This window comes from Dasypus novemcinctus, chromosome 9, assembly GCF_030445035.2.
Source record: "Dasypus novemcinctus isolate mDasNov1 chromosome 9, mDasNov1.1.hap2, whole genome shotgun sequence".
NCBI classification, from domain to species: Eukaryota; Metazoa; Chordata; class Mammalia; order Cingulata; family Dasypodidae; genus Dasypus; species Dasypus novemcinctus.
In genome coordinates, this window is record NC_080681.1 from 17,781,974 (window position 1) to 17,809,410 (window position 27,437).

Sequence of the window (27,437 nt, forward strand, 5' to 3'; positions counted from 1 at the left end):
AATGGAGGTTGCAATAAAGGAAAAGAGACACACACACACACACAAAAACCCACAAAAAACAAACCATATGATATACAAAAACCAAAAGGTAAAATGGCTTAGATAAACATTGGCTTTATAGTAGTAATGCTGAATGCTAATGGACTGAACTCCAAATTAAAAGATATAATTTGACAGAACAGATTTTAAAAGCATGATATAACTGCATCTTGTTTACAAGAGACTCACCTTAGACCTAAAAACACAAATAGGTTGGAAGTGAAAGGTTTGAAAAACATATTTCATGCAAATAGTAATAAAAAAAGATCTGAGGTAGCTATCCACCTAACCACGGGGTCCCAAAATACATGAAGCAAACACTGTCCAATATGAATGGAGAAATTGACACTTGTACATTAATATTTGGAGACTTGAATACAGCATTCTCTTCAATAGAAAGAGCCTCTAGACAGAAGATAAGGAAACAACATTTGAATAATATGATAAATGAACAAACCTAACAGACATATAGAGAATACTGCACCCCAAAACAGCAAGATTTACATTATTCTCACGTGCAACAAATCACATTTCAGGAAAGACCAAGGATCAGGGCATAAAACATGTCTCAATAAATTTAAATAGATTGAAATTATACAAAGCATCTCCTCTGACCATAATGAAATGAAACTGGAAGTCAAAAACAGGTATAAGGCTGGTAAATCCACAAATATATGGATGTTAAATAGCACACTTTTTTTTTTTTTGAGGTACCTGGGTTAAGGATTAAACCCAGCACCTCTTATTGGGAAGCCAGTGCTCAACCACCAAACCACATCAGCTCCCCTGACTTTTTTGTTTGTTTGTTTTTGTTTTTAGGAGGCCCTAGAACTGAACCCCAGACCTCTCATATGGGAAATAGGCACTCAACTGCTTGAGGAACATCCTCTCCCAAATAACATACTCTTTTTTTTGTCTTTATTTTTTTAATGTCACATTAAAAAAATATGAGGTCCCCATATACCCCCCACCCCCCTCACCCCACTCCTCCCATAACAACAACCTCCTCCACCATCATGGGACACTCATTGTGCTTGGTGAATACATCTCTGTGCACTGCTGCATCACATGGTCAATGGTCCACATTATAGAAATAACATACTATTAAACAATCAGTGGGTCAAAGAAGAAATTGCAAGGCAAATCAGTAAATATATTGAGGTGAATGAAAACAAGAACACAGCATATCAAAACTTATGGGATGCATTGAAGGCAGTGCTGAAAAGCAAATTTGTAGCCCTAGATGCTGACATTAAGGAAAAAATGAAAGAGTTAAAATCAAAGACCTAACTGCATACCTGATGGAACTAGAAAAATAACAGCAAAGTAATAAAAAACAAGCAGAAGGGAAAAAAGACAACAAAGATTAGAACAGAAATAAATGAAATTTAGAAAAAAATATGAGAGCAAATTAACAAAACCAAAAGTTGGTTCTTTGTGAATATCAATAAAATTGACAAACTCTTAGCTAGACTGAAAAAGAATAAAAGAGAGAAGACACAAATAAAATTAGAAATGAGAAGGTCATTAAAAATTACCCCTCATAAATAAAAAGCATCATAAAGCTACTAGGAAGAACTGTATGCCAACAAATTAGACAAGCTACATGAAATGGAAACATTCTTAGAGACACATAAACAGCCTATCCTAACTAGAAGAAATAGATTATCTCAATACAACAATTACAAGTAAAGAAGTTGAATTAGTCCCCTAAAACCACCAAAGAAAAGCCCAGGACTAGATGGCTTCACAGGTGAATTCTAAAATGTTCTAAAAATTAATACCAATCCTGCTCAAAGTCTATCAAAAACCTCATTCTATGAGGGCAACATCACCCTAATACCAAAGGTAGGAAAAGATACTACAAGGAAAGACATTTGTGCACAAGTTTCTCTCATGATTATAGATGCAGTAATCCTCAATAAAATACTTTGGCAAATCAAACTGAACAGTATATTAAAGGTATTGTATGTGGGATTGAGGCAAGATGGCATTGGTTTAAGTGGGCACTCACCACTTTTCTCGCAAAAAATGGTTGAGAAGGGGCAAGATCCTGCCTGAATGAGCTGTTTTGGGAACCCACAGAGCAGGAGGTTTCAGGGAAATGATCTGGAGGGAACAGGACAAAGAGATAGAAAGCTCAAGGGTAAAACCATGAGTTTCTCACTCAGGTGGCTGGGAATGGTGGGTGGCTAAGCCCCACCCTCAAGGCAGCAAGCTTCTGTGAGCTCCCAGACTCCTACCAGCCATCGAGCGGGAGGGAGTGTTCTCCAGGAGACGAAGACTTTTGGCAAAGGATGGAGAGGGGTTTCCTTTCTGTGGATTTGATTACCTGGACCCCCTTTGGGAACTTTGGGAACATACCATCTGGCAAGAGGTGGTCCCAGTAAAAGGGGAGAGGTGAATCTGCTCAAGCAGCCAGATTTACCTAGCCAATCTGGAGAAGAACTTGAGCGGTGAAAGGGTGGAGCCAGGCAATTGACTGGTACAGTGCTGAAAACTATTAAAATTCCAACATACCTGAGGTGGGCAGTAGGAAGTGCTTAATAAACTTCCAAGGGCCTATTTGGGTCCCCTGGAAAAAGAGGGAGGTCTGGAAGAGGGTTAAAAGTCATTTCTCTGTGGTGAGTACAGTGTCCATTTGAATTTCAGAAGGGAACTCAACCTGACCAGGTGAGGTGAGGGAGGATATGATCTCACAGGCTATCCCATCCTGCTGTCCTGAGAGAGAAAGCAATAAGAATAGAAAGGGGGCAGGGTCAGACAGGCTTCTAATCAACAGAAATCTATCCAACTGCAGAGTCAAACCTGTCCTAGGGAAGGTGACTAAATATCTCTCTAGCTAACAGACAGTATAAGAAAATTACACTCAATGGAGGAGTCTCCGCTTTGACTACAGGAGGTCCCTGGCTCAATTCCCAGCTCTCCTTTAGTAGTGATCCTCCAGGTTATCCAATACATAGCTGATACTGTAGGACAGGGTACCCAAAGACAGAACGTTTGTATTAAGTTCTCTTGGGTCTCTCTCTTTTTTTTTTTTTTAAAGGTTCCTTTCTAAAAATTTAACTTGTTTACTACCTAAACCTGATTCAAAACCTCCAGAAGACAGACTGCAGGGTAATTGATTGATGAACACTAGCAACCTGAGAAGCCCCTCAGGGGCGTAAGAGGGAAGGCTGTTTTTCCTAAGTTTTTGTTTGATTGATTGTTGAGTGTTCGCTTTTTGTTCTTTTTTTTCCTCCCCTCATTCACCTCCCTCTTTTTACTTTTTTTTTTTTAATTAGGTGCTGCTGTCTTGTTTCTTGTTTGCTGCATTTCTCTCTTATTTTGTGTCTTTTTTTTTTTTTTGGTCTATCTACATTATTTCTTTTTCTTTCTTCACCTTCCTATCTTCTGCTTTCTGTTATTACTCTTTTTTTTTCTATATAATAATTTTTTTATTTTATTTTATTTTTTTATTTTTTTATTGACTTTGTAATAATATTACATTAAAAATATATATGTGAGGTCCCATTCAGCCCCACCCCCCACCCCCCTCTCCCCCCCCAACAACACTCATTCCCATCATCATGACACATCCATTGTTATTACTCTTATATTCCACCTCTCTTTTAGTCTTCAATTTTTCTTGTTTTTATTTATATCTCCTCTATTCTCTGTTTTCTTTCTTTAAAAAAATTTCCCCCTTATTTTCCTTTCTTTTTCTTTCTCTTCTTATCATTATGCCTTTTAATTCATTCTAGGTATTTTTCTCTATTCAGTTTTTCACTTCATTGTTGGTAGCCTACTTTTTAATTCTTATTGCTCTGCACTTCTTACATGAGTTAATTATTCATTTTCCTATGTCTAATACAGTACCTCTTCTACATTTTACATTATAATTTCTATTATCCTTTTTCTCTTACCTGTTTCTTGTTATATGGCCCTAATCATTTTCTTTCAAGGAAACATACACAACTGCAATGAAATAGGATAAGAGGAACAAAGTATAAAAGAGAAAACTTACCATACACACAAAAACAGCAACTAAATAAAACCCTGTGGTAGAGAGAGAAAATAAACAGCTGAAAAACAAACAAACAATAAGTAAAGAGATGCCTAAACACCAACAAAAAATTGTAAGCCATACTAAGAAACAGGAAGACATGGTCCAGTCCAATGAACTAACTAAAAATCAGGAGGAGATGCAGACCATGGAACAACTAATCAGAGTTGTCCAAACAAATATGAATCAACTTAATGAAGTGAAGGAAGAGATTAGGTATTATGAAGACACTGGGAGAACATATTGAAGAAATTGTAAACATACATAAAAAGATAACAGATGTGATGGTGGTAAAGGGCACAATTCAAGAAATCAAAAATACACTGGAAGCACATAACAGCAAGCTTGAACAGCCAGAGGAAAGAATTAGTGATGTGGAAGACAGTAGTACATCTGAGATCAAACATAGTAGAAGAAATAGATAAACAGACAAATTCCAGCAGGGACTTAGGGATCTGAATGGCCACACAAAAGCCTCAAACATATGCATGATAGGCATCCCAGAGGGAAAAGAGAAGGGAAAAGGGACAGAAGGAGTGTTGGAGGAAATAATACCTGAAAACTTCCCAAACCTATTGAGAAAGCTGGAAGTACACGTTGAGGAAGCACAAAGCACACTAAACAGTATAAATCTCCCTAGGCCTACTCCAAGACATATACTTGAAAACTGTCCAATGTTCAAGACAAAGAGAGAATACTGAAAGCAGAAAGAGAAGCATAACATACAAGTGAAGCTCAACACGATTAAATGCTGGTCCCTCATCTGAAACCATTGACGCAAGAAGGCAGTGGTGTGACATATTTAAGTTGCTAAAAGGAAAAACTTCCAGCCAAGAATTCTCTATCCAGCAAACTTGACATTCAAAAATTATGGAGAATTCAAAATATTCACAGATAAACAGAAATTAAGAGAGTATGCCATCAAGAAAATTGTCCTTCAAGAAATACTAAAGGGAGTGCTGCAGGTAGAAGCAAAAAACAGGGGAGAACGAATTGGAGGAGAGTGTAAGACAACATTTAAAAAGAGAGAAATAAAAACAACATTGAACATATATGAACCCAAAGAAAATATGGTAATGTGAGCAATTCCTTGAGAGTAATAACACTGAATGTTAACGGATTAAACTCACCCATCAAGAGACACAGATTGGCAGAATAGATAAGGAAATATGACTGATCTTTATGCTATCTACAAGAAACCCACCTTAGACCCAGGGATTCAAGGAGGCTGAAAGTGAATGTCTGGAAAACAATTTTACAAACAAACAACAACTAATTAAGGGCAGGTGTAGCTATACTAATATTAGACAAAATAGACTTTAAAGGCAAAACTATTTTAAGAGACAAAGACAGACTCAATATATTAGTAAAAGGGATAATCTTTCAAGAAGAAAGAACAATCATAAACATTTATGCAAGTAATCAAGTTGCCTCAAAATATATGATTCAAACACTGGAAAAACTAAGTGGAGAAATTATATTGGGGGACTTTAATATATGATTATCACTATTAGACAGAACATGTCAACAGAGAATCAATAAAGAAGCAAAGACTTTGAATAATGCATTAGAGGATTTGGACCTAATAGAAATATACAGAACGCTACACCCAAATACAACAGGATATACTTTCTTATCAAGGGCACATGGATCATTCTCCAAGATAGGCCACATGCTTAGCTACAAAATAACAATCAGTGGATTCAGAAAGATGGAAATTGTACAAAGTAATTTCTCTGACCACAATGGAATGAAGCTGGATATCAATAAGAGCCAGAGAACTGGGTTAGGCACAAAAGTATGGAAATTAACAACACACTTTTAGACAAACAGTAGGTCAAGGAGGAAATTACAGAAGAAATCAGTAACTACCTTGAAGTGAATGAAAATGACAATGCAAAATATCAAAACATATGGGATGCAGCAGAAGCTGTATTGAGAGTGAAATTCATAGCCATAAATGCATATATCCAAAAAAGAAAAAGAGCTAAAATCAAAGACCTAACTCAACACAAGAAGAATTAGGAAAAGAACAACAAACTAACTGCAAAGGAAGTAGAAAGAAGGAAATAAAAATTAGAGCAGAACAAAATGAATAGAAAATAAAAAACACCCAAAAAATAAACAAAACCAAAAGCTAGTTCCCTGAGAAGATCAATAAAATTGACAAACTCTTAGCTAGACTAACAAAGAAAAATGAGAGAAGATGCAAATATACAAACTAAGAAATGAGGGAGCAGATATCTCCCCTGGCCCCACAGAAATAAAAAGTCATTATAAAAGAAACTTTGAAAAATTATATATCAACAAGGATAATTTAGAGGAAATGGACAAATTCTTAGAAAAACACAAGCAGCTTACATTGACAAAAGAAGAAATTTATGCACTCAACAGGCCAATCACAAGTAACAAAATTGAACTAATCATCAAAATCCTCCCAACTAAAAACAGACCAGGACCAGATGGTTTCACCAGTGAATTCTATCCCAAACATTCCAGAAAGAACTAACACCAATCCTGTTTAAACTTCCAAAAATAGAAGTAGAAGGAACATGGCCTAACTCATACAATGATGTCAACATTACCTTAATTTGAAGCCAAACAAAGACCCCTAAAGAAGCAAAATCACAGACCAATCTCTAATGAATCTAGATGCTAAAATCATCAATAAAATACTTGCTAATAATATTTAACAACACATCAAATAAATTATACAACATGCCCAAGTGACTTTCATCCCTGGTATGCAAGGATGGTTCGACATAAGAACATCAATCAATGTAATACACCACATAAACAGTTTGAAAGAAAAAAATCTGATGATCATCGTTTAGATACAGAAAAGGCTTTTGCCAAAATGCAGCACACTTTCCTGATAAAAACACTGCAAAGTATAGGAATAGAAGGAAACTTCCTCAACATCTTAAAGGGTATATATGAAAAACCCACAGCCAACATCATACACAATGGTGAGATACTAAACACCATCCCTCTAAGGTTGGGAACAAGACAATGATGTCCATTATCACTGTATTTAACATTGGGTTAGAAGTACTTGCTTGTTGTAGGAGAACCTGTATGAATGTGGAGGTGAAAAGAAAGACACAACACAACAGGGTTCAGGGGCCATTATCTCTAAAGAAATGAGGCAATTTTTCTTTATTAAACTTTCCTTTTATATCCTACATAATAAATTCTCCTTATCCAGCTCTGGCAATGATTGTCACTCCCACTTCCTCTCCTTCATGCTCTTAGACATGGAACAGGAATTAGGAGAATGCTGAATTCCTCTTAATCTTAAATACACCTACTTTTATTTTCTGGATCATCATTCTTTGTGGCCTTTTCCCAGATAATAACTGTGCCTTAACCAGGCCACAGCATCTCACACTTGCTCAAGCACTTTGGCAAGAAAAATATATAATAGGCATCCAAATTGGAAAGGAAGAAGTCAAAATTTCACTATTTGCATATGACATGATCCTATACATAGAAAGACTTGAGAAATCTACAACAAAGCTTCTAGAGCTTATACGAGTTCAGTAAAGTTGCAGATATATGATCAGTGCAAAAAATCAGTAGCATTTCTATACACCAATAATGAGCAATCTGAGGAGGAAATCAAGAAAAAAAATCCCATTTATGATAGCACCTAAAAGAATCAAATATCTAAGAAAAAATTTAACTAAATATGTAAATGACTTATACCCAGAAAACTATACAACACTGTTAAAGGAAATCAAAGAAGACTTAAATAAATGGAGGAATATTCCCTGTTCATGTATTAGAAGACTAACTATTACTAAGGTATCTATCCTACCCAAACTGATCTATAAATTTAATGGAATCCCAATAAAAATCAACACAGTATTTTTCACTGAATTGGAAAAACTAACTATGAAATTTATTTGGAAGGGCAAGAGGCCCACAATAGCCAAAGACATATTGAAATACAAAAATGACATTGGAGGAATCACACTATTTGATTTTAAAACATACTACAAATGTACAGTAGTCAAAACAGCATGGTATTGTTACTAAGATAGACATACTGACCAATGGACCCAAATTGAGCATTCTCATATTGATCCTCATATAAATATTCATCTGATATTCAACAAGGTCAACAAGCCCTTTCGACTGGGAGAGAATGGCCTCTTTAAAAATGGTGTTTGAAGAACTGGATATCCATATCCAAAAGAATGAGAGAGGAACACCACCTTACATCTTATTAAAAAATCAACTCAAGATGGATCAAAGATCTAAATATAAGAGCCAAGACCATAAAGATCTTGGAAAATAATGTAAGGAAGCATCTATAGGAACTTGCAATAGGAAATGGTGTCATAAACTTCATACCCAAAGCACAAAGAGTGAAAGAAAAAATAGACAAATGGAACCTCCTTAAAATTTAAAACTTTTGCACATCAAAGGAGTTTGTCAAGAAAGTATAAAGGCAGCCTAACTAAAGGGAGAAAATATTTGGTAACCATATATCTGATGGGAGCCTAATATCCAGCATATATAAAGAAATCCTATATCTTGAAAATAAAAAGACAACTTATTTTAAAAATGGGCAAGTGATTTGAACAGAAACTTCTTCAAAGAAGAAACACAAATGGCTAAAAAGCCCACAAAAAGATGCTCAACATCACTAGCTATTAGGGAAATACAAATTAAAACTACAATAATGTATCATCTTATACCCATTAGACTGGCCATTATTAAAAAAAAAAAACAACAAAACTACAAGTGTTGGAGAGGATGTGGAAGAATGGCAACCCACATCCATTGCTGGTGGGAATGTAGAATGGTCCAGCCATTATGGAGGAGTTTGGTGGTTCCTCAAAAACTAACTATAGATCTTCCAAATGATCCAGGAATTCCACAGCTGGGTATGTACCCAGAAGAATTGAAAGCAAGGACACAAAGAGATATATGCACACCAATGTTCAGAGCAGCACTTTTAACTATTGCCAAAATTTGGAATCAACGCAAATGCCCATCAACAGATGAATGGATAAACAAAACATGGTATATACATACATCAGAATATTACTCACCTGTAAGAAGGAATAGATTACTGACACATGGAATAACATGAATGAATCTTGAAGACCTTATGTTGAATGAAGAAAGCCAGGCATTGAAGGACAAATACTACATGACCTCACTGGTATGAATTAAGCAAATTGAAAAGGCTCAAAGAGCTAGAGTCTGGAAGTTAGGGTTACAGGAAATAGAAAGGGAGAAGGTTGTGAGCCAACATCCATAAGGGCAAAATCTACGATAATGTGGAAATGAGTAATTGTGCAGTGAAGATACAACAGGGGGGTAGTGATACTATTGGGTTGGGTGGTGCAAGTTTGAAAGGGGGAGAGGGTGGGTTGGACAGTTCATGGAACTGGGGTAGGGTTGGGTAAGGGAGCAGGTGAACATGGGGATGGGTGGGTATGTGGTTGAAACCACAATGTTGGGAAAGCTCTTTTGGCCATGTGGCAAGGAAGGGTTATTGGTTTTGGGTGTTGTATGGGGGGTATTTGGGACAGGGTGCACCTGAGCAATCTTCTAGAGAATATGCAGGTTATCATTTTGCCATACTGTGTTAGTGGGTATAGAGGCACATAAATGAGTGGGAAGGAGTTGGATTGCCATCCTGGAGAGGCCAGATATGTTTCCAAACAGAAGGATGGGTGTCTGTCGAGAGCATTGGTGGTTCCTACTAGGGGAAGAAAGACTAGCGCGTCAAACCCTCAGTATTGTTGCAAGTAACTATGAATCTTATCCTTCAAGGAGTGAAGCCTGATGGTTATCGTGCGTACTGACAGGAGGAGGAGGGAGGGATAAAGTAGATGGAAGAGGGGGTATTTAGGGGGAAATGGAAGTGTAGTGCATGGTCTTGCAATGATGGATAAATGACATGTTGAATTTCAGCAAAAATTTATAAAAATATATGGTCTACAGAGGACCACAATGTAAACAATTGACCATGGTTAGTGGCCTTGTTTCAATATTTGTACATCAGTTTTAACAAATGTATCATTCACAACTAAAAAGGTTATTGATAAAGGAAGGGGGACAAAAGGGGGATGATGTTGTGTATATGGGAGTCCACTGTGTTTTCTGTATGTGACTTTACTGTGACCTAAAACTTCTCTGAAGACAAAATGAAAAAAAAAGTAAGACACTGGAGAAGAAAAGGAAGAAAATGTCACTGTACATACAGGATAGCAGATTTTACAGTGATGAAAGGCAAAACATCAAAAAAATTTTAAAAAATATTTTTCATTTTTTTAAAATACCAATTTTTAAATTTTATTTTAATTTTAGTTTTTTCAAATTATGTATTTTATTTCTTACATTTAAACCTATCATTATTTTTTCACTTTTCTATTAATTGTATTTGGTGATATTCTTGACTTCATTTTTGAATAAGTTTTGGACCATAGTAGTGTTACAACTGTGGCAGGGGAGGATCATTTGTGTGGGGTGTCAGTGATGGGGGATACATGGGAGGAAGTTCATCTCAGCATACATATAAAGTATACAAAAGTTGACCCGACCCACGGGACAGTCGAACCAGGCCCTGAAAGAGGGAGTGGGAATTGGGGGGACAAGAGACGAGAAGAATGGAGCCAAGACAGGATTCTGATCAAGTCTCGTTTATTGAGGGTTGAGCATCTGACTTTATACTGAGGGTAGAATACGTGGCAGGGTATGATTGGCGTGCAAGGCAAGTTTCCATAAAAGGCAATGAAAAGTTGCTAGGCTGCCTGTCATAGGTTGTACGTCTTCGCGCCAATTGTGGCCCTAGAGTAGTACTGCGCAGGCGCGACGCTTTTTGCCTGGGAAATTATAACAGAAGAAGAACAAGGAAGAGGAAGAAAACAAAGGAAGGTTGCCATGTTGACAGGCGTGGTCTCTTTGTTAATAAGGTGGGCAGTTTTGCCTCGCGCACGCTCGCTGAGACCCCCTGTGATACATTACCATGGCTTCCCACAAAATGTGTTCAAATCTTCATGAGGCATTGTCACAGTGGGTGGAGATTAACACAATAACTGAAAGAATATTGAATTCCCATCCTGGTGAGCTCTGCCACATTCCACGGTCTCTAATGGAACAGCAACAAACCCCCAAGTGCAGAGTAATGGCCATTGTAAAAGAATGGTTCATTGATGGGCCCTTGATACTGATGATTATGCTTATGAGCCTTTGCTCTTGAAATTGCAATTTAACCTACTGCTGTAGCTTGCTTAAGAGTTACCTCCTGAGAGCCTCCATGTTGCTCAAATGTGGCCTCTCTCTAAGCCAAACTCAGCATATAAATGCATGATCTTCCCACCCCCTCACCCCCAGCATGGGACATGACTCCTGGGGATGACCTTCCCTGGCACCAAGGGATTACTACCAAGCACAACCAGTAATGCAAAAGGATAAAGACTTTGAATAAGAGGGGGGAAAGGTAAAGACAAATGAGTTTATATGGCTAAGAGGCTTCAAAGTGAGTCAGGATGTCATCCCAGAGGTAATGCTTATACATGTCTCAGCAGGATTTCATAGACAGCCAAAGTAGATTCTATGCTATGTACTGGGACTCCTGAGGGCTCTGGAGACACCCAGGTCCTACATTCATGGCAAATAGCTCTGGTGTTTGGTGCCTTACTAATGTGCCCTACTTTGGAGTTTGTGCCCCCAAGCATGACAGAGTTGGCCTCAGATATCACCTCTCTACATGTGCCTCTTCTGTCCCTTCTATTTGAACCTATAGTTGATGCTGGAGTTGTTTAGGTGTACGTTAAACAGACTTGAATCTTTGGGCTGTCCATGTGCCTGCTGGGCCCTGAGACCCAGTGGAGTTTCAATACCTACTCTGTAGTTCATTAAATTCACCCAGGACAACAAACAAGAAGGTGAGGATGGACAACCAATATATCAAGAAACTGAGGGAGCTTGAAACTACTAGCAAGAGAGTCCCATCCATCAACTATATGGGATCGAGGCCCCATCTCAATTAGAGGTAGAGTGGGCATCATCACCCCAGAATCCTCTGGATTGAGGAATAAAATATGGACTATAGTGGACTTACTGGTATTCTAATATAGAGTTATTGGGATTCTAGCAATGGAAGAAATTATATCATTGATTTGGAGACAGTGGCCACTGGAGGTGCTGAAGGCAGGGAGAGGGAAAAAGAGCTGTAATATGGGGAAATTTCTGGGACTTGGCATAGTCCTAAATGGCATTTCAATGACAGATACAGGCCATTATATATCCTGCCATAACCTTCAGAATTGAGTGGGAGAGAGTGTAAACTAAAATGTAAACTAGAATCCATGCTTAGTGGCAATGCTCCAAATGTGTTCATCAATTGCAATGTACGTACCACAGTAATGAAAGAAGTTGTTAATGTGAGGAGAGGTGGGAGGTGTGGGGAATGGGTCGTATGGGAATTCCTTATTTTTTTGTGTAACATTTTGTGTAATCTAAGTATCTTTTAAAAAAACAAACAACACATATTTTTAAAAAATAAATAAAGTTGTTGTACACTATGATCAAGTGAATTTTTACCAAGTATGCAAGTATGGTTCAACATAAGTAAATTAATCAATGCACCACATTGATAAAATGAAGGGGAAAAACATATTGACAGGGAAAAGGCATTTGACAAAATCCATCATCATTTATTGATGAAAAGAATTAGAAAACAGTAATAGATGAAAACCTCCTCAACATTATGAAAGGAGTATATAAAAAACCCACAGTAACATCTTACTCAATGATGAAAGACTGAAGGTTTTCACTCTAAGACGTGGTACAATGCAGGGATGCCCACTGTCACCACTGTTATTCAACATTGTACTGGAAGTTCTTGTCAGAGTAATTATGCAAGGAAAAGAAATAAAAGGCATCCAAATTGCAACAAAGTTATAAAACTTTTGCTATTTACAAATGACTTGATCCTATGTACAGAAAGTCCAGAAAAATCTACACCAAAATAATAGAGCTAATAAACAAATTCAGCAAAGTGGTAGGGTACAAAATCAACATGCAAAATTCAGTAGGGCTTCCATACCCTAGTAATGAGCAATCTAAGGAAGAATTCAAGAAAAAAATCTCTTATATAATAAAAGAATCCTATATCTAGGAATAAACCTAACCAAGGATATAAAGGACTTTATTGCAGAAAACTACAAAGCATTGCTAAAACAAATCAAAGAAGTCCTAAATAAGTGAAAAGGCATTCTGTGTTCATGGATTGGGAGTTTAAATATCATTAATTTGTCAAGTCTACCCTAAGTGATTTACAGATTCAAGGAAATCCCAATAAAAATTCTAACAGCCTACTTTGCAGAAATGAAAATGCCAATGACAAAATTTATTTGGAAGGGTAAATTGCCCTGAACAGCCAAAATCTTTCTGAAAATAAAGAAGAAAGTTGGAGGATTAACACTTCCTGACTTTAAAACATATTTCAAGCCTACAATTGTCAAAACAGCATGATACTGGCACAAAGCTAGATATTATGACAGGGCTGATTTGAGTCTTTTGTGGATGACAGAAAATTCTGTTCTTAAGCAAACCCATTCCTATGCCTGTAAAGCTTTATTATTATTTTTTTAACCTGATGCCTCATATGTGGGAAGCCAGTGCTCAAGTGCTTAGCCACATTAGCTTCCCTGAGTTAGATTTTTTTTCATTTGTTTTACTTGCAGTTTTTTTATGTTTTTTCAAGAGACACAGGGAACCAAACCTGGAACCTTCCATGTGGGAGGTAGGCTCTCACCCACTTAAACCACATCTTCTCCCTATAAAACTATTTTATGTGAGAACTTTTGGTTAGAGTCAGTGAAAGGACATTTGATTAGATCTCTTTTTTTATCAGATTGCTTCAATTAAAGGCCTTTGATTAGATTGCAGGACCCAGGAAGCATCTTAATCCTCTTACTGGAGTCCTTTAGAAAAGGAGATTTAAAAAGTCACAGAAAAAGCCACAGAGATAGAAAGAAGCCAGGAGAGATGAGCCAACACTGACACTATGCCATGCCATGTGTCTGATCTCTCACAGCTGAGCTTGGGGAGAAAGTCAGCCTGCAGGAGAAGGCAGACTGGCATGGCTGCTATTGTGTCTTGCCACGTAGAAGAAATAGTGAAAAAATGTGACATTGGACTCTATGGCGTAGTGAAACCTCATCTAAAATACAACTATGGATGATATTATATATATAAGACCATTTTTACAAAATATAAATATAAATATACTAGAATAAAGGAAAACGAATAGCAACTTTTTCCGGCAGGGAAAGCACAGAGAGATTGTGAGGATGATGCATTTTGTTTGTTTATTATTATTATAGGAATAATGGAAATGCTCTAAAAATAATTGAACTAATGAATGCACAATTATGTGATTATAGTGAATACCATTGATTGCACTCTTTGGATTGATGGATGCTTTATCAATATAATATGCATCAATAAAATTGATTTTTAAAATTTCATGAAGCAGAAAAAAACACCACTTTCTGTTATGGAAATGCAGATCAAAACCACAATGAGATACCTTTTCACACCACTAGAATGGCTACTATTTAAAAAATTTACAAGAAAATTATGGAAAATTAAAAGAAGCTATGAAGAAATGGGGACATTCCTTCCTTGCTGGTGGGAATGTAAAATGGTGCAACCTCTGTGGAAGACAGTTTGGTGGGTCCTCAGGAAATTAAGTATGGAATTACCACTTGACCTGGCTATCCCACAATTAGGTATATACCCAGAAGAATGGAAAGCAAGTACTTGAACAGATATATGACACCGATATTCATAGTAGCATTATTCACAATTGCCAAAAGATGAATGTAAACCAAGTACCCATCAACTGACAAATAAATAAAGTGTGTAAATACATACAATGGAATACTATTCAGCTGTAAGAATAAATGAAGTCAGAATGCAATGACAACATGGAAGAACCCTGAGGACATCATGTTGAGTGAAGGAAGACAGACACAAAAGGACAAATAGTATATGATTTCACTGATATGGCCTAATTATAATAAGTAAACTCATAAGGTTAGATTCTAGAACATATAGGTTACCAGGGGATCTAATGGGGTTAGAGAATGGGGAGTTGATACTTAATTTGTATGGAATTACTATTTAGGTTGGTGTGAAGTTTTGGAGATGGATGGTGATGACGGTTGCACATTATTGTATGTGTAATTAACAGCACAGAATTGTATATGTTAATGTGGTTAAAAGGGAAAATTTTAGGTCATATATGTTGCTAGAATAAAAATTAAAAGACATAGGACTGTAAAACAGTGACTCCTGTTGTAGATGATGGACTATAGTTAATTATATAAGAATATTCTTTTATGACTTAGATCAGATGTAAAGCACTAATCCAAGGTGTTAATAATAGGGTGGCATATGGGAAAAATACACCTAAAGTAAATTTTGGACTATAGTTAATAGTGCAATTTTAATATTCTATCATCAGTTTTAACAAAGGTAACATGCAAATGCAAAGTACCAATAAGAGGGGGATATATGGAAATGATGTATTTTTTACATGATTTTTTATAAACCTACAACTTCTTTAATTAAAAATATTTTTTTAAAGATTAAGAGCTTCTGTTTGTAAAAGAAAAACACCTCTATTAATACAAACACACAAATTTAGAGAATATACAAGCTTCAAGGTATATACTGGATAAGTATTTTAGTATGCAGAACATGAAAAAATTTTTTAAATCAAAAAGAAAAGTAAAACCATTCATTAAAAAAAACGGGTAAATCAACACACACTCTTCAATTCATTGGATTCACTCAGGACAACTAACAAAATGATGATATGCACAAAACCCATCCCAAAAAACAGAAAGTCATTTACAACTGCAAGCAAGACAGTTCCATGCATTTGCCCCACAGGATCTAAGTCTCCTCTGAATGAGAAACAGTGAGCATCACCCCCCTAAAATCGTCAATACTGAGGAATGAACAAGCATAGGGGGAATGCAACCATCGACTAAAGTAGTCATTATTATTCTAACAATGGAAGAACTTGTAGCATTGATATAAAGGCAGTGCCCATTAGAGGTTCTGAGGGGAAGGAGAGGGAAGACTAGGTGCAACATGGGGCATTTCTGGGACATTGGATTGTTCTGAATGATATAGCAATGATGGACAGGCCATTATTCATTTCATCAAAACTATAAAAATGTACAGTACAAAGTGTAAAATATAATGTAAACTTTAAAAATAAAATTAAAAAAACAACAAATTGATTTAGCTATTCTATATTCTAGTTCCTCTCCCATTTCAAGTAAGTTTTAGAATAATCTTGCTGTTTATACAAATTATCTTGCTGGAATTCTGTTAAACCTATATTTCAATTTGGGAGAATTGACATCTTTACTATTAATATGTAATATTGAATTACTTATTGACCTTCCAATCAGTGAACATGGTATATCTTTTCATTTATTTGGTCTTCTTTGATTTCTTTCACGCGAATTTTGTAGCTTTTGACATAAAAGTCCTGTACATGTTTTGTTAGATTTACAACTCAGTAATTAAATTCATGTTTAATTAAGACCATTTACACTTAATGTAACTATTCATATATATTTATTTAAATGGGCAAAAGAAAAGAATAGGAATTTCAGAAGTGAGAAAAGTAATAGATCCAATGATATAAGCAATCTTATTACCCTAAAGAAAAGTGAATTAATAATGCAATGTATTACCAATTTATATGCACAAGGCAGGGGAGCAAAAGTAGAATTCTGACAATAGCAAGTGTTTCCAAAGACACCAAGCAACGGGCTCTCTTTTGGATGTCTTAGGGAAATGTAATTTGTTTTCACATAATTTGGAAGATTATTTAATGTTATCTTAAAAACTGAAGAGGAATCTATATAATGAACAGCAAAATCCTAATTATTACATGCCATAGAAACACTTGATTGCACGTGGAGTTTTGTAAAAGAGAGCTCACACATGCATTGTTTGTAAGAAAAAACTGTAGGGGTATAAAATTTCAAAAGCTCCATTAGCAACTTCAATAACGGTTTCTACAACAGCCTCTGACACCAACTGTATTTAATAACTCAATTCATTGTGATCCTGACTGTAATTATTTGGAGTTAGGCCAGTCTCTACAGGTTAAGATGACAGTTGCAAGTTTGGGTGCTCAGGCCACCCACACTTCTGACTAACTGGCCATAAATTTACAAGTCCCCACCAACCCCTCAGGTTCTATAATTCCCCAGAACAACTCAGAACTGACAGAAAAATGCTATACCTGTGATTATAGTTTTATTATAATTTTGGAAAAAGGATACAAATAAGAGGCAAAGAGAAGACAGGCATGGTGCAAGGTCTGGGAGACTCTCGAACTCAAGCTTCCATGGCCTGTCCCTGAGGAAGTCTAGACCTCACCCTCTCCCAGCCCAGAAATGTGTTTTATCAGTCATGGAGGCTCACTGGAGCTTCGAGTGTCCTGAGTTTATATGGGGTCTCCTTATATAGGCTTAACTAACGGAATCAGTGCCTACTGCGTTGAGCTCAATCTTCAGGCTCCCATGCTTTCCAGAGGTCAGGGAGGTTAGACTGATGTAACAGGCCTGGATCCACCCCATCCCTAATCACATGGTTGTTCTTTCCAGCGTGTCAGTCCCCACCTTAATACTACAGGTGTGGGTGGCCCACCTTGCCATCTCATTTGCATATGTACTATCAGGTATGGTCTTGAGCATCCCAAAAATAATAACAGACATACCTATCATGGAAAATTGGATTTATAGGTGACTTCCCTAGGAACTGGGGACAAAATCCAGCTAAGTTTTTCATTATACTATAGGGAGCAGCTCAAATTTCCTTCAACAGGAGACTATTTGTTTACACAAATAGAGGAGTAAGTAAGTGAAAATGAAGGTAGCAAAGTTTCACTTATCAACATAGGTGAATTTCATAATTAAAAAATTAAATGATAAAGTAGTACTAATAGAGGATTATACATTTGTATAAATTTTAAAGAACATGAATTTCTAAGCAAAACATTTTGGGCACATGTATTATTTCATATGAACAAAGTAAGTCTACACTTATAATTTTAAAAAGTAAAAATATTAAATGATTAAAAAATATATTATGGCCATACAGGACCAATTTCAAGATTTCAAGAATGGTTTCACTTTAGAAAACCTATTTTTCTACTTCTCCACAATAAAAGTTTAAAGGAAAAAACATAAATGAACAAATAGGACTAATTACAATTCAACTCAGAAATATGATTTAAAATTTTTCTAGCAATTGATGAAAAGAAGATCACTACATTATGGCAAAACATTAGCAGCCCACCATTAAAATCAGAAAGATAAAAAAAAAAGAAAAATGCCCACTCTCCATCCCTACCCAAACACATATTCCAGAATTTACTGATACCCTTACCATCACTGGAATCCAAAAGAAGAAAAATAAAGGATACAAAAGAATTGGAAAAAACATTAAAAGATACCTTTATATGTAGATTGTTCACATTGACTATATAAGCCAATATATATATAAAGTGTAAAAATATGATAATTTATAAATATTGCTTAATATAAGAAAACATGAAAATCATATGTACTTGTTTATTAAAATAAAGCCATGTACATTTGTAAATTTTTAGTTTGCTAAAAGCTGCTGGGAGCGATACACCACAAATAGATTGGCTTTTAGAATGGGCATTTATTCGGTTAAAAGTTTACAGTCCTGAGTCTGTGAAAATGTCCAAATCACAGCATCACCAGAGATGCTGTCTCCCCAAAGGCCAGCAGCTAGTGATCCTGGAGTCCTGCCACATGACAAGGCACAAGATGCTCTGCTGGAGTCTGCCTTCTCCTCCAGGCTCACTTTTCTTTGCGCTCAGCTGTGGGCAACTAGACATATCACTTGCCACTCCCCTCTCCTCTGGGCCCCATATCGTTTAGCCCCTTAAGGGCCTCTTTCTACTCCTCTGGCTTTGCTGATTCTAGCCTCAGGACCTCTCTCAGTCTCTCTGGGTTTCTCTGCCTGACATTTTTTTCTGGGTGTGAAGCTTTTATTCCTCCATTTATAAAGGACTCCTGAAAAAGGATTAAGACTCACCCTTGGTCATGAAATATAATCAAAGGCCTTTGGCAGAAGTGATATAATCAGGAGTTCCCACCTACAATAGGTTTACATGCACAGGAAGGGATTAGCTCCAAGGACACGATTTTTTCTGGGATCCACAAAAGGCTTCAAACTGTCACAATAACTAAAAGTATTTATTATCTACCTATTTATAACTAAAATGTTTATTTTATTTCAGGGTTTGCACCGTGTATTAGCAATTAACCTATATATACACATATAGCATAAATTCACACTTCCACACACAATCATCTTCACCAATAATCATTTAAGTGAAGTTATGAAAAAATAGTATACCATACAATAGGGAAAAGGAATCAAGAAGACTGCATATATTAGCATATATAGCTTTCAAAAATTTAATTTTGAGAGATAAAGCAAGGTGAAGAAGTGTTTAAAAAGTAAAACATCGTTCATATAGAGTCAAAACCAGGGTCAGCACAGTAGGCTCCCAGGCAAAATCTAGTCCAGTACCTGTTGTGTAATATTTCAATAAAATATTAAAACAGCCATGTTCACTCATTTATGTATTGTCTTTGGGTGCTTTCTCCCTGCAATGACAGACGTGACTATTTGCAACAGAGACCATTATGCCCTGTAATACTGAATATATTTACTCTTCGGTCCTTCCAAGAAAAAAATATGCCTATCCCTGGTCCCAATCCTGAAAGATTAAAAACATGTATTGTATATAAATGCATTCATGGAATTTATAATTAGCGATTCTGTGAAGAAAGAGTAGAATGGGATTAAAATGTTTTTATGCATCTTTTAAAGAAAAAATTGAAACCAGACATGTAAATAAAGCCAAAAAGAGTAAGATCTGTTAAAGCTAGAAATGACTGAATTTGAGTTTTTATATTACTCTTTATACTTTTGTATTATTTGAAATATTTAAGAATTTTAAGAGAAAGTTATACTGTTTTACTCTATTAATTTTTCTTTACTAGGAAGAAAACGTTAAATGTGATATATACTTTGTTATGGGCATATTAGGGTGTATATTATTGATTTGTCATTTTTCATATATTGCTTCAGTTCCAGTAACTTAGTGGAAGCAACAGCTTAATATTCTTCCTGCTGCATATGCACACATATTACATAATTTCTGAGATAGTAAGGCAATCCTCTGACTAATAAGTTAATACTCCAAAACGTTAATCTCACTTGAATATTTAAAGTAATACTTCACTTTCTGAATCTGCATATAATGGGAAATTTCACCTAAGTCAAAATTCTCCTTTGTATATTTGAACCATTTTTAATTTTTTTCTTTTATTCTGTAAATGTGTGTTTGTAAGTTCTAGAAACCATGGCTCTTATTTTAACACTTTTTTAAAGCGGTTTAATTTACTTGTTTAAAATGACAGGGGCTGTTTTCCTTCTCTAAACCAAGTTGTCAGCCTTTATGCCTGACTCCCAGTCTGGATTATCTTGAAAAGTTGTAATAATCAGTGACAGGGGTGCTGATGCAAAATACCAGAAATCAGTTGATTTTCATAAAGGATATTTATTTGGGGTAAAAGCTTACTTACAGTTACCAGGCCATAAAGTGTAAGTTACTTCCACAATCTATTGCCATGTGTTGGAGCAAAATGGCTGCCAATGTCTGCCAGGGTTTAGGCTTCCTGGGTTCCTCTCTTTCCAGGTCTCATTTCTGTCTGGGCTCAGCTGCTCTGTTTTCTCAATGAGTCAGCTGTGAGGCTCTCTAGGCTTTGTCTCTCTCCACGAGGCCAGCTGTAGACTATCAGGTGACCAGCTCTGTCTCTCTTCCCAGAGCTCAATTCTTTATAGACTCAGGTGCTCTGCTCCTCTGTTTGCCTACTTCTCACCTCCAGCTCAAAAACACTCTCAACTCTGTCTTTTGCCAAGTCTTTTATCTGTGAGTACCCATCCCTTGGTGGTTGGGGACTCAGTGCCCTACTGAAGTGGCCCAATCAAAGCCCTAATCATAATTTAATTAAATAAAAGTGAAACTACAGACAGACCAGTTTACAAATGTAATCCAATATCTATTTTTGGAATTCATAAACTATATCAAACTGCTACACCAGTCTGGTAGCTATGGGACAGTAGAGAAAAACAACTGGAGCTGCAAAGAAAAAGGGAGGGAGAGGAAGCTTCAAATCGCAACTATTCTAAGTATCAACTTCACCTCCCTGTTAGCTGACCTGGGTAAATCCAACAAACCAGAGAGTAGGAGTCACCACTCTGCTGAGGCTCAGGGCCCAGCTGGCACATGGCCAGTCCAGAGATTCAAGTTTCATGCCATATCCACTGAATGTACTGAGGGAGAGTGCGAACTACAGTGTAAACTATTACCCATGTGGTGCAGCAGTGCCCCAAAATGTGTTCACTGAGTGCGGTGAGTGTGTTGCAATGATGAGGGAGGTTGTCGGTTTGGGAGGAGTGGGGTGGTGGGGGTGGGGGGTATACAGGAACCTCTTATATTTTTTAGTGTAACATTTTTTTGTGATGTATATATCTTCAAAAAAATACAATTTACAAAAATGATGTGGTGGGGGTGGGGAGTGGGATATATGGGAACCTCTTATGTTTTTTTATTTTTTATGTTTTTTAATGTAACATTCCTTGTGATCTATTAACTTTAATTTTAAAAAAAGGAAAGAAACTAATAAAACAAGATCTGAAACTTTAAAAATAAATAAATAAAAGCTTATAGTTATCAAAAGTAAATAAATAAATATCAAAATAGCCCTTGACCTCCCCCTCCTCTCTCCCTCTCACCCTGGCTACCCTGAGAGGCATAGATGGGTAATTCCTTATCTCCCTCCACCCTTTCCCCAACCCTTACACACTCCAGATAGACTAATCACCACAGAGGAAAATATTCTGAAATGCAGGTGGCCACAATCACAGCCTCAGTAATTCCCTTGGGCACCGCAATGATCAACGCCCCATTACTGTCCTCCAGTGCTTTTCCTCCAGTCCACACCAGGCTGTTACCAAGCTTGCTGTCATTTGCTTTGAAGTAGCTGGGTTCTACTCTCTCTCCCTTACTGCAGCAGCCCTGTGAATTAAGTTATCCTTGCCTTTTTAAGATTGCCTTGTGTAGTTTTTTCTTTGAAAATAACATGTAACATTTGCAGTTATGTAATCAAACACTAGGGATGACCACTTATTTGAGTTAAATTTGTTTAAAAGTTGTTGTTTTGGGCCTACTACTTTTCTTAGGTGGCCTTTCTAAGAATACCATATTAATTTGATTGAGGTATTTTCATGCTAGCCTGTCTTTGGCAAACAATATTTTGCTATTTAAGATAATGGAAAAATATGCATGTGATAAAAAGTTGTAGGGACTTTTATTTAAGGTCTATTTTTCTTTACTGATGTAAAATATGGGTGGGGGAGCCAGTATTTCAAAGAAAAAGATTAAGGTTTAAGATGTGACTTTAAAATACTTATAGCCTTTTTTGAAATTTCATGTTTATTATAGGTAATAAAAATAAACAGAAAAGCTATTATCTTAGATACAAAACACTATTTAAATAATTACCTAGTGATAAAAACTATAATTTTTTTGTTTTCTTTTAACCCTTTCTCTGTCCTCTCTTTTTTCCTCCCTCTCTCCCTCTGTCCCTTCCTTCCTTCCCTCCTTCCTTCCCTCCTTTCTTTCACTCTTTTAATTTATGTTATTTCTTGCATTCTTTTCCTTTCTTGAAAAAGTTTGCTCTCTACCATGAGTAAGTTGACAGAGCACAAGAGTATTTTGTTCAGAAGAAAGAGATCGTGTGATTTTGTTTTAAATGGATTTCTCTGGCTACGTTATGAAGAAATGACTGTTAGCAAAGATGAAGTATAGAGATAGTTAGGAGGATGGTATGAGCAAGAATAGCTAGTTCTAAAGGTATGTACCTACTAACCATCCATAAAAGAAGTATGATTAATGGAAGCACATATTTAGATATCATAACAAATATATATAATATATGTGTGTGTGTGTAAGATCAAAATCACTTGCTTAATTCTATAAGATATGAAGCAACATTTAAGATACACTAAGGTAGGAGAGAAAAGTCTTATTTTTTTTAAACAAATCAATTGTATTGGTCCCCATCATGGGGAGGCCCACTATATTCTCAAATAGAGGGGCGGGAGTCTCTTGAGAGCATGGGCAGTGCCTAAAGTGGAGGACAGACCAATGTGTTGAGCCCTCAGTGTTGTTTCAAGTAACTATGAATCAAATCTTTGGGCTGTCCAGCTGGGCCCTGAGCCTCCATAGAGTTGCAGAACCTACTTTCCAGTACATTGGACTCTCCAGGACAACTAACAAGGAAGCTTGATGGCAACCACCATACCAAGGAACCGATAGAGTCTACAACCGCACAGAATAGAGTTCCATCCATTTGCCATATGACACTGAAGCCCTCTTTCAGTTAGAGGTGGAGTGGGCATCATTATCATCCCAGAATCAACAGGATTGGGGAATGAACTATGGACTAGAGTGGACTTACTGGCATTCTACTATAGAGTTACTGTGATGCTAGCAATGGAAGGACTTATATCATTGATGTGGAGGCAGTGGCCACTGGAGGTTCTGAGGTCAGGGAGATGAAAGACAGTGTAATATGGGGGCATTTTCAGGACTTGGGAATTATCCTGAATGACAATGCACAACAGTTACAGGCCATAATGTATCTTTCTATGACCTACAGAACTGTGTGGGAGAGAGTGTAAACTACAATGTAAACTATAATCCATGCTTAATGGCTATGCTCCAAAATGTGTTCATTAATTGTAATGAATGTACCACACTAATGAAGGGTGTTGTTAATGTGGGTAAATGTGGGCAGTGTGGGGAGCAGGGCACATGGGAATTCCCTATATTCTTTTAGTACCATTTATATAATCTAAATAACTTATTTTAAAAAATAAAAAAATTAGAGAATAAAATGAACATTATGTATATAATAAAAACAATAAATCAATTTTATCAATACATATTGATAAAGCATGCAATTAACACAAAATGTACAGTCAGTGGTATTTTGTGTAACACATGGTTATAAATTTATCATTTCACTCATTACTAAAGCATTTTCATTATTTCAATATAATAATAAACAAGAAAATTCTTCACTTCTCAGTTTCTATTTCATGTGCTGTACAAAGCTGCTATTACTGGTTATTCTTGCACAATCATTTATTTATTTATTTATTTATTTAGCAGTTTTATTGAGATGTATTCACATACCATTTGTAATCATTGGTGTTTAGTATAAACAAAATTTTGTGCATTCATCATTACAAAAATTTTAGAATTATTTCATTACTCCAAAAAGAAAAACTCCACACCCCTTAGCATACCTTCCCTAGCCTCACATAATCACTAATCAAATTTCATCTTTATAAATTGATTTAAATTTACATTTTATATAAATAACATCATAAAACACGTTCCATCATGTATTTAGTTCATAATAGCTATATCGTACATTATTTGTCCTTTTGTGTCTGCTTCACTCAACATAATGCCCTCCAGGTTCATCCATGTTGTCATATGCTTTATGACTTAATTTCTTCTTACAGCTGTATAATATTCCATCCTGTGAAAACATCACTGTTTGTTTATCTGTTCATCAGATGACAGACACCTGGGTTGTTTCCATCTTCTGGCAATCTTGAATAACACTGCTATGAATATGAGTGTGCAGATGTCTGTTCGTGTCATGCTCTCAGTTCTTCTGGGTATATGCCCAGTAGTGGTATTGCAGGGTCATGTGGCAAATCCATATTCAATTTCTTTGGGAACTGCCAAACAGTCTCTACAGTGGCTGTACCATTCTGCATTCTCACCAACAGTGAAAACATGTTTCTGTCTCTCCACATCCTCTCCAACACTTATTGTTCTCTGTCTGGTTAATAGTGGTCATTCTCATAGGTATGAAAAGAGATTTCATTGTAGTTTTGACTTGCATTTCCCTAATCATCAGTGAAGTTGAATATTTTTTCATGTGTTTTTTGCCATTTGTACTGCTTCTTTGGACAAATGTCCGTTCAAGTCCTTACCCTGTTTTTCTGTTTTTTTATTGGGTCATTTTTCTTTTATTTGTTAAGTTGTAGCATCACTTTATATATCATTGATATTAAACCATTATTGGACATGTCATTTTCAGATATTTTCTCCCATTGAATTAGCTGCCTTTTCACCATTCATTCATTACATCACAATATTTCAAACCATTTCAGTAGAAATGCTAAGTACAAAATCACATCAAAATCAGTTATAGGCATATAGTCTGTTCTGATCAAAATTTCCTCTCTGGCTGTAGAACTGTGAAACTTAGAAAACAAGTTATATGCTTCCAATATACTAAGGAGGGACAGGCATAAAATAAATGCTTGCACTACCATAGGGAGAAACTGGAAGGAAAACAGGTGTCAGGGGTGTCAAAAAGTTCTGAAAACCTGCAGGCATCCTTCCACAGACTTCAGAGCCTGAGAGTCATCCTTAGAATGATGGTTTCTTCTCCTCAAGGTCTCATGCGGGCCCACCCTTTCCAAGGGCCTGTCTGGTGCCATCTTCTTGGTTCCACTCTCATCAAGCATCTGGGTGGCAGCTGAGCTTCAGGCATCACCCTCCAAAAACGTTGGGGTGATGGCCTCACTCCTTCCAATCTCTGGAGCAGAGTTTCAAGTCCCTTAACACAGTGGGGTTGTCAGAACAAGACAAGTCTTGAAAAAGACAAGCCCTTTGCCTGAGTGCCCATAGCAGAGCTCTGGGAGACAGTGGATTCTGGAGGGGAAGGCAGGAACCTTGGCAGAGATCCGTGGCCATCTTCGCCACATGGCATGACACCAGGATCAGCCACAGCAAGTTTTGGTGAGAAAGCATCTCTGCCAGTGCTTTGATTTGGACATTTCATGGCCTCAAAACTGTACGCTTTTTTTCCTATATAAAATCCCCATTCCTGTAACTTTGCATCAGCAGCTCTGTGGCAAGCTAAGACATACATTATTGGCATTGTTCTATAGCTTTTTATCAATAGCATTTTCCAAAAACTCTTAGATTTGGTTCTTGGCTTCACCAATGGAAAGTGACTATCGCTTTACTGATCAGTAAAGTAAAAAGCCCTTCTGTGTTTTCCAAATTGAGCAAATTAAAATTATATTTTTTAATATTTGATAAGCCCAAAGCAATTAACTGCCAGTAGTCCTTCATATACTAGGTCATACCATTCCCCATTAGCATCTATTTAGGTGGTATTATTTAAGATTGAAATTCCACTTCAAAACCTAAGTACCTTATTTAAACTTCCTTTTGCTTCCTTGGAAGCCAATTCATAGCAGCTTTTCCTTTTTCCTTTTTTTTTTTATTCCTTTTTTATTTTTTCCTTCATACTTATTCCTAGTTGGCTAAAATTATACTCTGCCTGTGGGCTGTTCAGTCTTTAAATATCAGTGGACGGTCATTATTTACAGTTTTCATTTAGCTCAGCCATACCTATTTTGATTTGTTTTAATCCGTCTATAAATCAATTCCTCTGCCCTTAGTCAGAAAACAAAATAAAACAATGTATTGAATTCTTTCCCTTACTTTCTAGACCTTCTTCTTTCTTTCTTTTTTTTTTTTTTAACTGAATTCAGAATAGCAAGTCTCAGTATAAAATTGCAAACCTCACTTCAGAAACTTACCACTGGCTGCACAGGATATGATAGTGTCACAAGATTGCAGAAAGACCCTTAGTAAGTGACATTTCTGCAAATTGTTGCCTGACCTAATAAGCAAATCAGTTCTTGTGGGTAAAGGGACTCAGAGGGAAAGATTGTGAACAATTGTTATATAGTTTTGTACCAACTGGAGAAATGACCCTTAAAGGTAATAAAAGAAATATTTCTATAGCTCTTCTTTTCCTTTCTTTTCTCCTGAGTTCTAGTGTTGTAATGATCCATTAAACACTTATTAAAAATTCTAATACTAATGAGCAGTTTATCTTTTTCTAAGGTTTAACTTCTTTAAGGAAAATATTCTATCCTTTATTAGCATGAAATTGGAGACTTTAGGTGATCATTATGTTCATTAACATAATCATTAATCATGTAGCATTTCTTCTTTCACAGTCAGTTAATTTTGTACTTTTATTGAGGATACCACCAAAAATTACTCATAAATATTTAGGTATTCAACAACATTGTTAGATTTAGAATAAAATATTCCTCCATTAGGCAG